Below are 11,201 nucleotides of genomic sequence, written 5' to 3'. Positions count from 1 at the left end.
CAAACAGGATATGGATGGTTTTACCAGTCTGGATTTTTTTTTTTTTTTTTTTTTTTTTTTTTTGCTTTAGAAGTTCAGTTACCTTGGAGTTTATTTAAACTAAGAGAAAAAGGTCACAATGTTTTCATGCAATACATACTTGGTTCTTTTTTTTTTTTTAATGTTTATTTATTTCTGAGACAGAGCATGAGCGGGGGAGGGGCAGAGAGAGAGGGAGACACAGAATCCGAAGCAGGCTCCAGGCTGTGAGCTGTCAGCACAAAGCCTGACGCGGGGCTCGAACTCACAAACTGCGAGATCATGGCCTGAGCCGAAGTCGGTAGCTCAACTGACTGAGCCACCCAGGCGCCCCCACACTTGGTTCTTTAAATAACAACTGTGACAAATAACAGAAAGAACTCTGGAATGCTGCACTTGTGATCCATACAAAACACCAACATTTTGGATGGTACATAGTTGAAAGAAATGTCTCACACACTTTTTGAAATACCGTAGTGGCCAATACATAGAGGCATGCCTTAGGTGGGCACAGGAATGCAGCTTAGAAAAGAAAACAAAATGTCACACTGGAACTACTCCATTTCTTCAAAATCACCGAACAGGAAGAGCAACATTGAACTTCCATACCAATTTTACACAACTTCTCTGTAGTACCTTGACTTCAATCCAAGAGCAAAGGTTAATACTCTCCTCCTCTAGTTTTGGAAACAACTGCATGGTAAACTTAGATGACTTTCCCCCCTGGATTTTCCCTGGGAGTGGCCTTTTTAATTTTTTTTTTATTTAAAAGAGGGCAGGTTGGGCACTTTTATACTGATGTCACCAATGTTAATATTTCTTGGGATCTCAAGAAGATTCATATTCTTTACAGCTGATACAGCACAGGCTGGAGCTCCCGCTAAGCCAGCCTCAGATTTCTCCAGTTTACGCGTCAATTTGTGTCACAATCTCATTCATGTTGACCTCCAACACCATTCCCCCCATCACCATTTCTGCAAGAATATCGTGAACCTTGTCCACATGGAAAATTAAATCCGGTTCAGACATCTTCAAAACACTTGTCTAACGTTTCCACAAATACTTGAATTAGATCTAAAATGCCAACTTCACTTTCTGAAGAATCCACACAGAAGACAAAATATAATGTTGCATCGTGTCTATCGATCAGTTTGCTGTCAGATCCTCCAATTAACAATCCTCCTTCTGGGAAATTACAAACATCTTCATCTCTCTTAGATACCAAATGGAATGTCTCCCTGATGATTTGCTGTTGTGTATCTTCACTGTAGGGGCTGGTAGAACTTGGAGAGCCGCGGCTTCCCGTGGTTGTTGAAGATGAGGGTTGCCTTGATCATGGCTGAGCCGGGCCCACTGGGTGGGCGCTGGGGGCCAGGGCGGGGACGGGCGCGCAAGCCTCGCCTCGGGATCTCACTGGCGATCGTTCCCCACCCGCCCCTCCCGCACGCTTGCTGGAAAAATTTTAACTGAAAGATTTAGTCCATTTATATTACAATTTCTGATAAACTTAGATTTAAGTCTCCCACCTTACTCTGAACTTTATCTTTATTCTCTGTTCCTCTTTTTCTTTTTTTCATCTTTTAGATTTTCTTACTTTTTAATTTTTTGCATCAAAACACTCTACACTTTTATCTACTACCTGACAAAATATTTTTCTTTCTTTCTTTTTTTTAATAAATTCTGTGCCCAACGTGGGGTTGAACTCACAACCCGGAGGTCAAGAGTCACATGCGCCTCTGGCTAAGCCAGCCAGGTGCCCCTAGCAAGATCTTTTTAAACAATCTCCTTTGAAAATTCATGTGTTGAGTTGGAGCTTCAAAGTCGTCTTGTTTACCATTTGCCTAGTTTACAAAATGAAATGATTATTTTTATCATTGCATGTTTTGCCACTATCAATTTGAAAGTTAGTAACTCCTTTTCTTTGTAAATGTTTATTTTTGAGAGAGAGAGAGATAGAGAGAGAGCGCACGCATGAGCGGGGGAGAGGTAGAGAGAAAGGGATCTGAAGCAGGCTCTGCACTGACAGCAGAGAGACCAATACGGGGTTTGAATTCACCAACTGTGAGATCGTGATCTGCGCCGAAGTCGGACACTCAATCGACTGAGCCATCCAGGCGCCCCTATTAACTCTTTTTCTGTTTATTTAGTGGTTTCTCTAGAACAGTTCTGACCAATTTTCCATCCTGTGATCACTGGAAATGTTCCAGATTTATGCTGTCCAATGTAGTAGCCTACTAGCTACAAGTGGCTATTGAACATTTGAAATGTGGCTAACAGAACGGAGGAACTGAATTTGAAATTGTTTTTTAGTTTTACCTTGCTTGATTTTCAACACCCATATGTGGCTAGTGGCTATCATATTGGATAGCACAGCTCTCGAAATTGCAGTATACATTACTTTCTTTTACTGATACTAATCTGATACTAGTATTATCTGATACTAGTATTAGTGTCTGATACTAGTATTGTTATTACCCTTCTCCCAGACAATGCAAAAACCTTAGGAGGCTAACTCACTTGTTCCTCCCTCGACATATGTGCTACAGTTAATATTTTAAAATTCTCTCCATATATTTGCAATTTCTAAAGCTACTATCGTTATGATTTTACACTGTGTCCCTTTGTTCAATCCATTCCTGAGTCACTCTGGTCTTTCTTTCCCTGAGTTGCAAGCTCATTTTCACCTCAGAGTCTTTTTGTACTTGATACAAAGTACAAGTGCCTGTCTGCCCAGGCTATCTTCCCCTTATGTAGATGTAAGGTTGACTCTTCCTCATTATTCAGATCCCCACTCAGGTGGATTTTTTTTTCTTTGCTTTGCTTGTTTGTTTGTTTGTTTGTTTGTTTCAAGTAAGCTTCATGCCCAGCATGGAGCCCAATGCAAGGCTTGAACGCATGACCCTGAGGTCAAGACCTGAGCCGAAACCAAAAGTCAGATGCTCAACAACTGAGCCAACTGGCATCCCATGGGTGGATATTCTCAATGAAGCCTTGCCTTACAGTCTATTGCATACTTTGTTGACTGTCTATCCATAAGGTATCACATTCCTAACAGCCTTCATCATTATGCCTCTTCTGAGAGACCCCATGTTTCAGGGTAGGTCCTGATTGGCAAGCCAATCAGGGTGATCTCTGTCACCATGCCATTGATTGGTTTTGAGCTTGAGCATGAGATGCTGCCCTGGTAAATGAGAGAAGCTTGCTGGAGGAATTCTGTGAAAAATTTCCTACTGCCAGGAAATGATGATCTCTTTAGTAAATGTCATGCCTGCCTGTAACGCCTGGCACTGCAACAGCCACCTTCAGACTGTGAGGGCACTAGCCTGAGGGCAAGGCTAAAGATAGCAACACAGAGAAATGGAGAGTGCCTGGTTCTTCAGAGATATCACTGAACATAAGAACTGACCAGTTCTGGAGCTGTTCTGTCTTCAGGTTTCTGGAAGCCAAAAGCATTTCAACTTTTCCCTTTTCTAATATGCTTCCCTCCACACACACCCTCCCCATTAAGGTCCTCATAATACTTTTCACTATTGGGCGCTATTTTTATTTTTTAACAAATATTTGTACAGTGTTTACTATATGCCATTTACAGTTTGAAGTACTTTACAAATATTAACTCGTTTAATCCTTGTAACTATGCCATACGATAGATGCTTTTATTATCCCCACTTTCCAGAGAAGAAAGCTGAGGCAAAGAAGTTTTAAATAGCTTCCTCTTGGTCAGAAGGTGGAGCTAGAACTGGGACTTGAACCTAGGATTTCTGACCCTAGAGTCAATGCTCATACCCACCGTTGCCTCCCTGGGTTTTCATTATTGGGTACTTGTTTTCTGTCTGACTTACATGGAATAGCAGTAGTTTCTTGAGAGCAGAGATCCTGTCTTGTTCACAACTGTGGTTCCAGGGCACTGCAGGGAGGTGGAAGTCTTTACTGAATGGATGAATGAATGATTGGATGGATGTATGAATGATTGGATGGATGAATGGATGGATGGATGAATGAATGAGCTGTAGACTCTAGTTCCCTGAGAACAGGGCAGTTTCTTATTTACATCCACAGCCTGGGGCCAGGAATAGGACTGAGCCTTCCTCAGGGTGTATTCATTGGGGCCTGTAGAGTGAACCCATCGCTGGATCCCTGAGGACGCCCCATCTCTGGGGTCCCCAGGGGAGGCTTGTGCAGAGGTCCCAGGAGGCCTCAAAAGCATGGCCCTTTGTTTGGCATTGCCTTGTTGTTGCTGGGTGCTCTTGTGCTGGCTCCTTCTCATCCCTTCCCTGCAGAAGGAACGGAGCTGGCCTGCTTCCCCCTTGGCACTACATGTGCTCATTTGAAGTTCCTGAGGCCAGGCCCAGTGGGCGGCCCAAGCTGCCATCATTAATCACACAGCCCGCTGCTGCCTGCCCACGCGGCCTGCTTTGAGGGTTGGCCAGAGACTCCGGTGGGAACTGCTCACTGCCCTAATTGGGCCTCTCTTGGGAGGCGGCAGGTCCCGCTTCTCACTTGTCTTTACCCTGGCTGCCACTTCAGCCTCTCAAGGAGGACAGCATGCTTCCTGGTCTGGCCGGCTCTGTGGCCAGCCAGGGCAGAAGTTCACCCTTGTTCTACAAATGGAGAAATGGAAACCCTGGGGTAGACTGGGTCCCTGCCCAAGGCCATGACAAGGCCAAGGAAGGTTGCCAGGAATAACCACCAGAAAGCCAAGTGACACAGCTCTGTTCCTCACTCTGCTGGCAACTGGAATGAGTTCCCACAAGAAAAAAGACCTCCCTTCGGCTCCTGTGGCCACCCAGGCCCTGCCAAGCACCAGGCACAGGACTCTGCTCTGGCATCCGTGCAGATGTGTTCATGTGAGAATTGTCACACTCCCCAGAGACCCTGACAAGCCCCCCAAAACCAGATGAGATCATGGCCAACAAAAGTAGATGGCAGGTCCCCTCTGAAGTGTGGTGGGCCAAGCTGGCTTGCCAGGTACTGCTGTGATGTCTCTGCTCTATACCTCAAAATTTGTACTTCCTGGAACATGGGAAGAGTTTTCAGATGTTTGATGGTGGGACCAGGGGAGGCCTCGTCTGTGAGCGACTTGCAAGGTGCCACTCATCAGTCAGACTCAGGTCAGGGAAGAGCTTAATTATCAGCTGGTCCTGGTCACCTCTCTGTAGCCTAAATCACCTCTAGAAAAATCCTTCAAGATCAGCAAGAAGGCTCTCATGACCTCCCTCCACAGTCCATTTTTCCTCTTCTGCCACCTTCCACACCTTCTTGTTACAAGAGTCATTTTTTTTTTTTTAAGTAGGCTCCATGCCCAATGTAGGTCTTGAACTTACAACCCTGAGATCAAGAGTTGGATGCTCTACCGACTAAGCCAGCCAGGCATCCCTAAATGGGTCATTTTCTATTGAGCCCTCTGGCCCCTCTGTCCATGTCACCTCCTGGTTCTCATTTCATTCTCTATTCACTTGGAATGAATCAGGAAGTCTCTTTGTTGCTTTCATGGTCTTTTCAGGACTCAAGGACAGCCAGAATGCTGTTCCTGAACCTTCTCTTCTTCCAGGTGAATGTCTTAATCCCTTCAGACATCCCTCATATGATGGCTCTCCTGGCCCCCTGGTTTCCTGGGTGCTCTTCTCAGGAAATCCTGGGTGGGTCCGGGGGTCTCTGTACTCTAGGTGTGAACCCAGAGGGGACACTTGCCCAGGTTCACCCCAGCACTCACAGGGCCAGGCCTGAAGTACAAATGCAGATCCATGTCTGAAAGTTTACAAGTTACGATTCACACTAACCATTCAATAAGCTCTGCTACTTGATCTTCATACCCTCCTAATGTCTTAGAAGGCTAAGCTTGCATGTAGGATTCTTGAACTTGGAGTTCTGCCCCAGAGTGTGATGGAGCTGGGACAGCAGTCCTGCAGCCTGGTCCCCTTCCCTCCTAGGCCTGTCTCCACCTTCAATGCAAGACACACCAAGAACACGCATAGGGACACCTGAATCCCCATGTTCCAGCTTTGTCTATACGCCTCAGCCTCTCCAACCCCATCCCTCAGGGAGAGGGCTAAGGAAGCAGGCTCAGGGCTATTTGGGCAAGAGATTCTGGGGTTCCAGGTACCGAGTATGGCCTAGAAGAGGAGAGTATGGATTCTGAGCAGGCATGTCCCTTGACCCTGAGGACTCTTGTTGCTTGGGTCTGAGGACCTTGACAACTTGCCTTATACCCACACCCGCACCGTGCATGCCTCTGTTGGGTCGTCCTGAACTGATACTCATGCAGTCCCTGAGGTCATTTTCCTGAGGAACGTGACTGCTCTAACTCTTCAGTTGGGTTTGGGGACCTGTGAGCTGGACTTGGCCTTTGTCAAAACCAAGTTTTGTATTTCTAACCTGGTAAGCTTATTCTGAGCCCTACAGTTAGTTGTGTCCTCTAGAAACATGTAAGCTCTAACTGCCCATATCTTCGCCACCCTTGTGTTTGCTGAATGTGCCACCAGGACACCCCCAACCAAGCCCTTCATAAGTCATCGTTCAACCTGGGGCCTGGCTTTTCCCCTGCTATCAACTCCTCTCTGGCTACGTCAGTTCCGGGGTGTAGGGTTAGTGGCGTTGAAAGCCAGCTAATGACGGCGGTGGGGATGGCGAATGGGGAGTGTGAACGGCGCTTCGTGAACTGTGAAGCTCCCACTCAAGCTCTCCTTCCTGGCGGACTTTGCAAGCCCATCAGCGGAGCTGTAGGCAGCAGGTTGCACGGTTCCGAGCTTCAGGATGTAACAGGGCTCACAGCCCCCAACTCCCAGAGCTCCAGCTGGCTCAGGGTCCACCCACAGGCCAAGCTTCCAGGTCATCTTCCCCGTTTCTGTCATTTCAGCCCTCCCTCCACATAACCTCGCCCTGATGGTCCTTCCAGCACCTCCACCTCTGTGCCCACCCACGTCCTGTGTCAGTGCCACCACCCAGATGCTCCCCCAGGAAGGACCTTGGTCAGCTGCTCGAGGTCACCCCCTTCTCACGGTGGCCCCCCACATCGAACAACTGATCCAGCGGGGGGCAAAACCCCTGGCCACCTTGGCCCAATGCCAGACAATCCTGATGACCCATTTTAGCTCCAGGCCTCCCCGTGGGGTCAGCGGAGGCTGCCATTGGGCCTGCATCACATCTGGGCTCCTCTGGCGCGATACAGACAGGAACATGTAGGTGACAGCAGGCTTGATGGGGGAAATTTAGAAGGTTGCCGCTCAGCCCTTGAATGACCATGATATTCCTTCACCGTAACCCTCAATTCCTTGGGCTTTACTGAATTGTGACTAGTATGCTTACTAAGAGCTGCTCTGGAGCCAGGTACCAGACGAGGCGCTCAAGAGCATTACTTCATCTGATTCTTACGACAGCCCTCAGACATGTTGTAGGCATCACTTTCTCTGTTCTTCAAAAGAAGGAATGTGAGGCTCAGTGAAGTTAATCGAGGATGGGGACACACGGCCAACGAGAGAGACATCACACCAGACTGATCTTTCTTTCTTCTCCCCCGCTCCACTTCTTTCAATGTTTATTAGGTTTACCAAATGTGCTTTATCTTTCTTTCAACTGTGCATTTTTTCTTAAGAAACCTCAACTGGGATGCCTGGCTGGCTTAGTCAGTAGAGCATGCAACTCTTGATCTCAGGGTCATGAGTTTGAGCCCCACGTTGGGCCCAGAGCCTACTTAAAAAAGAACGAAAAAGGAAAAAAACCTTACCGAAGGCACATTATTCTCAAGTACACAATTAGAATAATGTCACTCATCCCAAGATGATTGCTTAATGTATTTTACTTTTTTAACCAGGTATATAGAAAGAGGGACATAAAAATTTAGTAGTATATTTCTACAGGTTTTTTTTTTCAGACCAGCATTTTTTAATCCCTTAACCTTCTTATATATTCATTCAAATATCTTTATGTTCTTATTAATCCTCTAGGGAAAGTTATTTTGAAATTTGCATTAAAAAAATCTATAGGCACAGTACTTATTTTCTGGTTTCTCAGTGAAACAGCTGTCTTCCTCATTGTGTTTCCCGAGGGCCCAGGAGAGGTGAATCCTTGGGGGTTAAAGGAGTCATGAAGGAATTACTGAATGGAGCAGCAGGGGTGACAAGTGTATGACAAGTGTGAAGTACAGTGAGAAATCTTCAGAGAGCTATCGGAACCTTTCAGCTCTCAGCTGCAGATTTGGGGACCACACTAAGATCCTTTGCAATACGGGGGGGGGGGGGGGGGGGGGGGTGAGGTGGGGGGGGGGGGTGGGGGGGGGGGGGGGGGGGGGGGGGGTGTCAAGTAGGAGGGGTTCCCAGCAGGGGATCAGGGCTGTGAGATGTGGTAGAAAGGAAGGGGCTGTTCTTTTGTCCACACCCAGCAGAGAGCCCTCAACACCTGCAGCAATTGTTCTAAAACCAAAAATGTAAGCCACTGTGGGCTCAGAGCCCTGGGGAAAGAGGAGGGAGCTGCAAAGGAAATTGAGAAGGAACAGTGGGGGGAGTAGCTGGACAGGCAGGCAAATGAGCTGAAGAACCCGTGTCAGGGCGTGATGGGCCATGTGAAGGGCTGCTGAAGCTCCATGAGGTGGGGAGCAGTGAGACCTGGCTGTGGGTGAGCCACGTAGGTATCCCGGATGACCTCGACTTGAACAGGTCCAGGGAGTGGTGCGGGTAGAAGCGTGATTAGAATGGAGGAGAGGCAGGGGCACCTGGGTGGCTCAGTTTGTTGGGCATCCGACTTCGGCTCAGGTCATGATCTCACAGTTCGTGGGTTTGAGCCCCGTGTTGGGCTCTGTGCTGACAGCTCAGAGCCTGGAGCCTGCCTGCTTCGGATTCTGCGTCTTCCTCTCAATCTGCCCCTCCCCTGCTCATGCTCTCCCTCTCTCTCTTTCTCAAAAATGAATAAACATTGAAAAAAAAAAAAAAGAATGGAGGAGAGGCAGTCCACAGTGTGCTGGGGGCCCCGTTGCCTGGGGCCTTTCCTGTGGAGGCTGGGGGCACCCATGTTGTTGGACCCATGCCTGGCTCCCAAGTGCCAGAGAACCCCACCTCTGGCATGCATCAGCTCTGGGACTGGGCAAGGCTGAACCTGCGGGCCCCACTGCAATCCTGTCCTGGGCTGCCCCTCTCTCCCCTGTCTGCCGCAGAGGAACATAGGCGCAGCAGCAGGCCGGGGTCTCCAACCCGCACCTCTGCACGTCGGGGTGTGTGACCTTGCCTGCCCCCTACTTCCGCTCTGGCTTCTATCCCAGGACATCACCATTCCTGTCTCGGCCCTTCTCCTGGGTTGCTGCACAGTCTCCTCCCTGCCATGGACTCAGGTGCCAGTTCTTCCCGCCCACGGGCCTGAAGTATGTTGAGGGGCCTTCCTTCCAACCAGGTTCCCGGGACACACAGCGTTCTGATCCTACCCTTACCAGGACACATTACAATACCTGCCCATGGACATGCGTCTCTCTCAGCTGCACCTTACGGGTGGAAGGTAAGGGCCCTGGGTCTGCTAGCAGAGTCTGAAGTATCTCTACAAACACACATTTTTTTTTTTTAAAGTCTCTTTATTTCATCTTTAAAATTCACATGAAATTTGCGTTTGACTTCATGGTTCTGTTTATTTTAATTTTAATTTTTGTTTTTAATGTTTATTTATTTTTGAGAGAGAGAGAGACAGAGTGAGTGGGGTAGGGGCAGAGTGAGAGGCAGACACAGAATCCGAAGCAGGCTCCAGGCTCTGAGCTGTCAGCACAGAGCCCAACATGGGGCTCGAACTCACGAACTGTGAGATCATGACCTGAGCCAAAGTCAGACGCTCAACCGACTAAGCCACCCAGGCGCCCCTGTTTATTTTAATTTTAAAGGATCGACTATTGTAGCACTTATACATTAAATTCTTAACTTCTCGGGGCGCCTAGGTGGCTCAGTCGGTTAAGCTTCCAACTTTGGCTCAGATCATGAACTCGTAGTCTGTGAGTTCAATCCCCTCATTGGGCTCTGTGCAGACAGCTCAGAACCTGCAGCCTGCTTCGGATTCTGTGTCTCCCTCTCTCTCTGCCCCTTCCCCACTCATGCTCTGTCTCTCTCTCTCTCTCTCTCAAAAATAAATAAACATTAAAAATTAAAAAAAAATTCTTCACTTCTCCCCCAACTAAATATTCAAGTAAAGCCGATGCCCAGGTTGTCCCCTGGCTTCCTGAAGCCCTGCCTCCCTGGGGTAAGTGTCTCCCATTGCAGGTGCCCAGGCCTCCAGCACAGGTTACATTTTACAGTGTCTGTGTGGCCATTGCCAGCTACTCTCCCCACATCCTCAGAATGGGCCTGTCCCCTCTTCTCCCAGCCTGGTCCCAGTGCCCTGTCCACCCCCTCTTCTCTCTTCAAAGTTCGCAAAATCTTGCCCAGCCTCCTTGGGGTTGGGCAGGTTGGACGCACCTGCCCGTGGCCACACTGTTGCTGTGGCACTTCTTGGCTGGTTGGAGGTGTCTGTCCCTCCACTCCTATGACAGGGGCTCCGATTGTGCTTCCTTAAGGGGTGGGTGAGCTCAGATAGACCCTGTGACTATCCAATCAAGTCCCCCCGACTTTATCGCTTGAGGAACATTCTGGGCCCCCAGGGGAGGGAGGCAGACCCTTGGGACAGGCCACACTGGGCAAAGTTGGGGCTCTGTAGATCCTAGGGCCAGTGGATGCTCAGATTCTCTTGGGCTGGCCAGTCCCGGCCAGAGCTCACAGTCTAATGGCTCCATCATCAGAGACCTGAGTGGTGATTACATTCAGCTGTGCAGTTCCTTGGCCCGGGATGCCAGACTGTGTGATGGGATGGGGCTGGCACCAGAGTGTGGGACGAGGGACGGCTGGCAGGGAAATCAGAGCGGCCCTTCTGCCACCGGCTCCGGCTTTCCGCTGCTGACGTGTAAGAGGATTAGGGCTCAGAACTCTGGACAAGGGGCTTTTATTCTCAGGGCTGCATTTTCATTGGCTTGCACAGCCCTAGAGACAGGAACAAAAGCTGAGGGGGCATTGCCAGATCTCTCACCCTCCGAGCCCTGTGCTTTGCAGGAGTGAGGGAAGCCCCAGCCCAATCAAGGTCGGTGCCTGGCATCCAGCCCCATCCAGGTCTGCCTGAGGCTGGGTCTCCAGACCCCGAGGGAGAGCTCCTCACCCTGCCTGGGAGGCCCAAGCCACCTGCAGGCT

The 11,201-nt window shown here is 49.0% G+C and overlaps 1 pseudogene; it reads right to left on the bottom strand.

Annotated features, from left to right (window-relative positions):
• Positions 1-697: 697 nt before the first annotated feature.
• LOC125930678 (AP-3 complex subunit sigma-1-like) lies at positions 698-1,389 on the bottom strand (annotated as a pseudogene).
• Positions 1,390-11,201: the final 9,812 nt, after the last annotated feature.

This window comes from Panthera uncia, chromosome A2 (genome assembly GCF_023721935.1).
Source record: "Panthera uncia isolate 11264 chromosome A2, Puncia_PCG_1.0, whole genome shotgun sequence".
Classification (NCBI taxonomy): domain Eukaryota; kingdom Metazoa; phylum Chordata; class Mammalia; order Carnivora; family Felidae; genus Panthera; species Panthera uncia.
The sequence above is the reverse complement of the archived record's forward strand: the minus strand, read 5'-3'. Positions and strand labels throughout refer to the sequence as shown.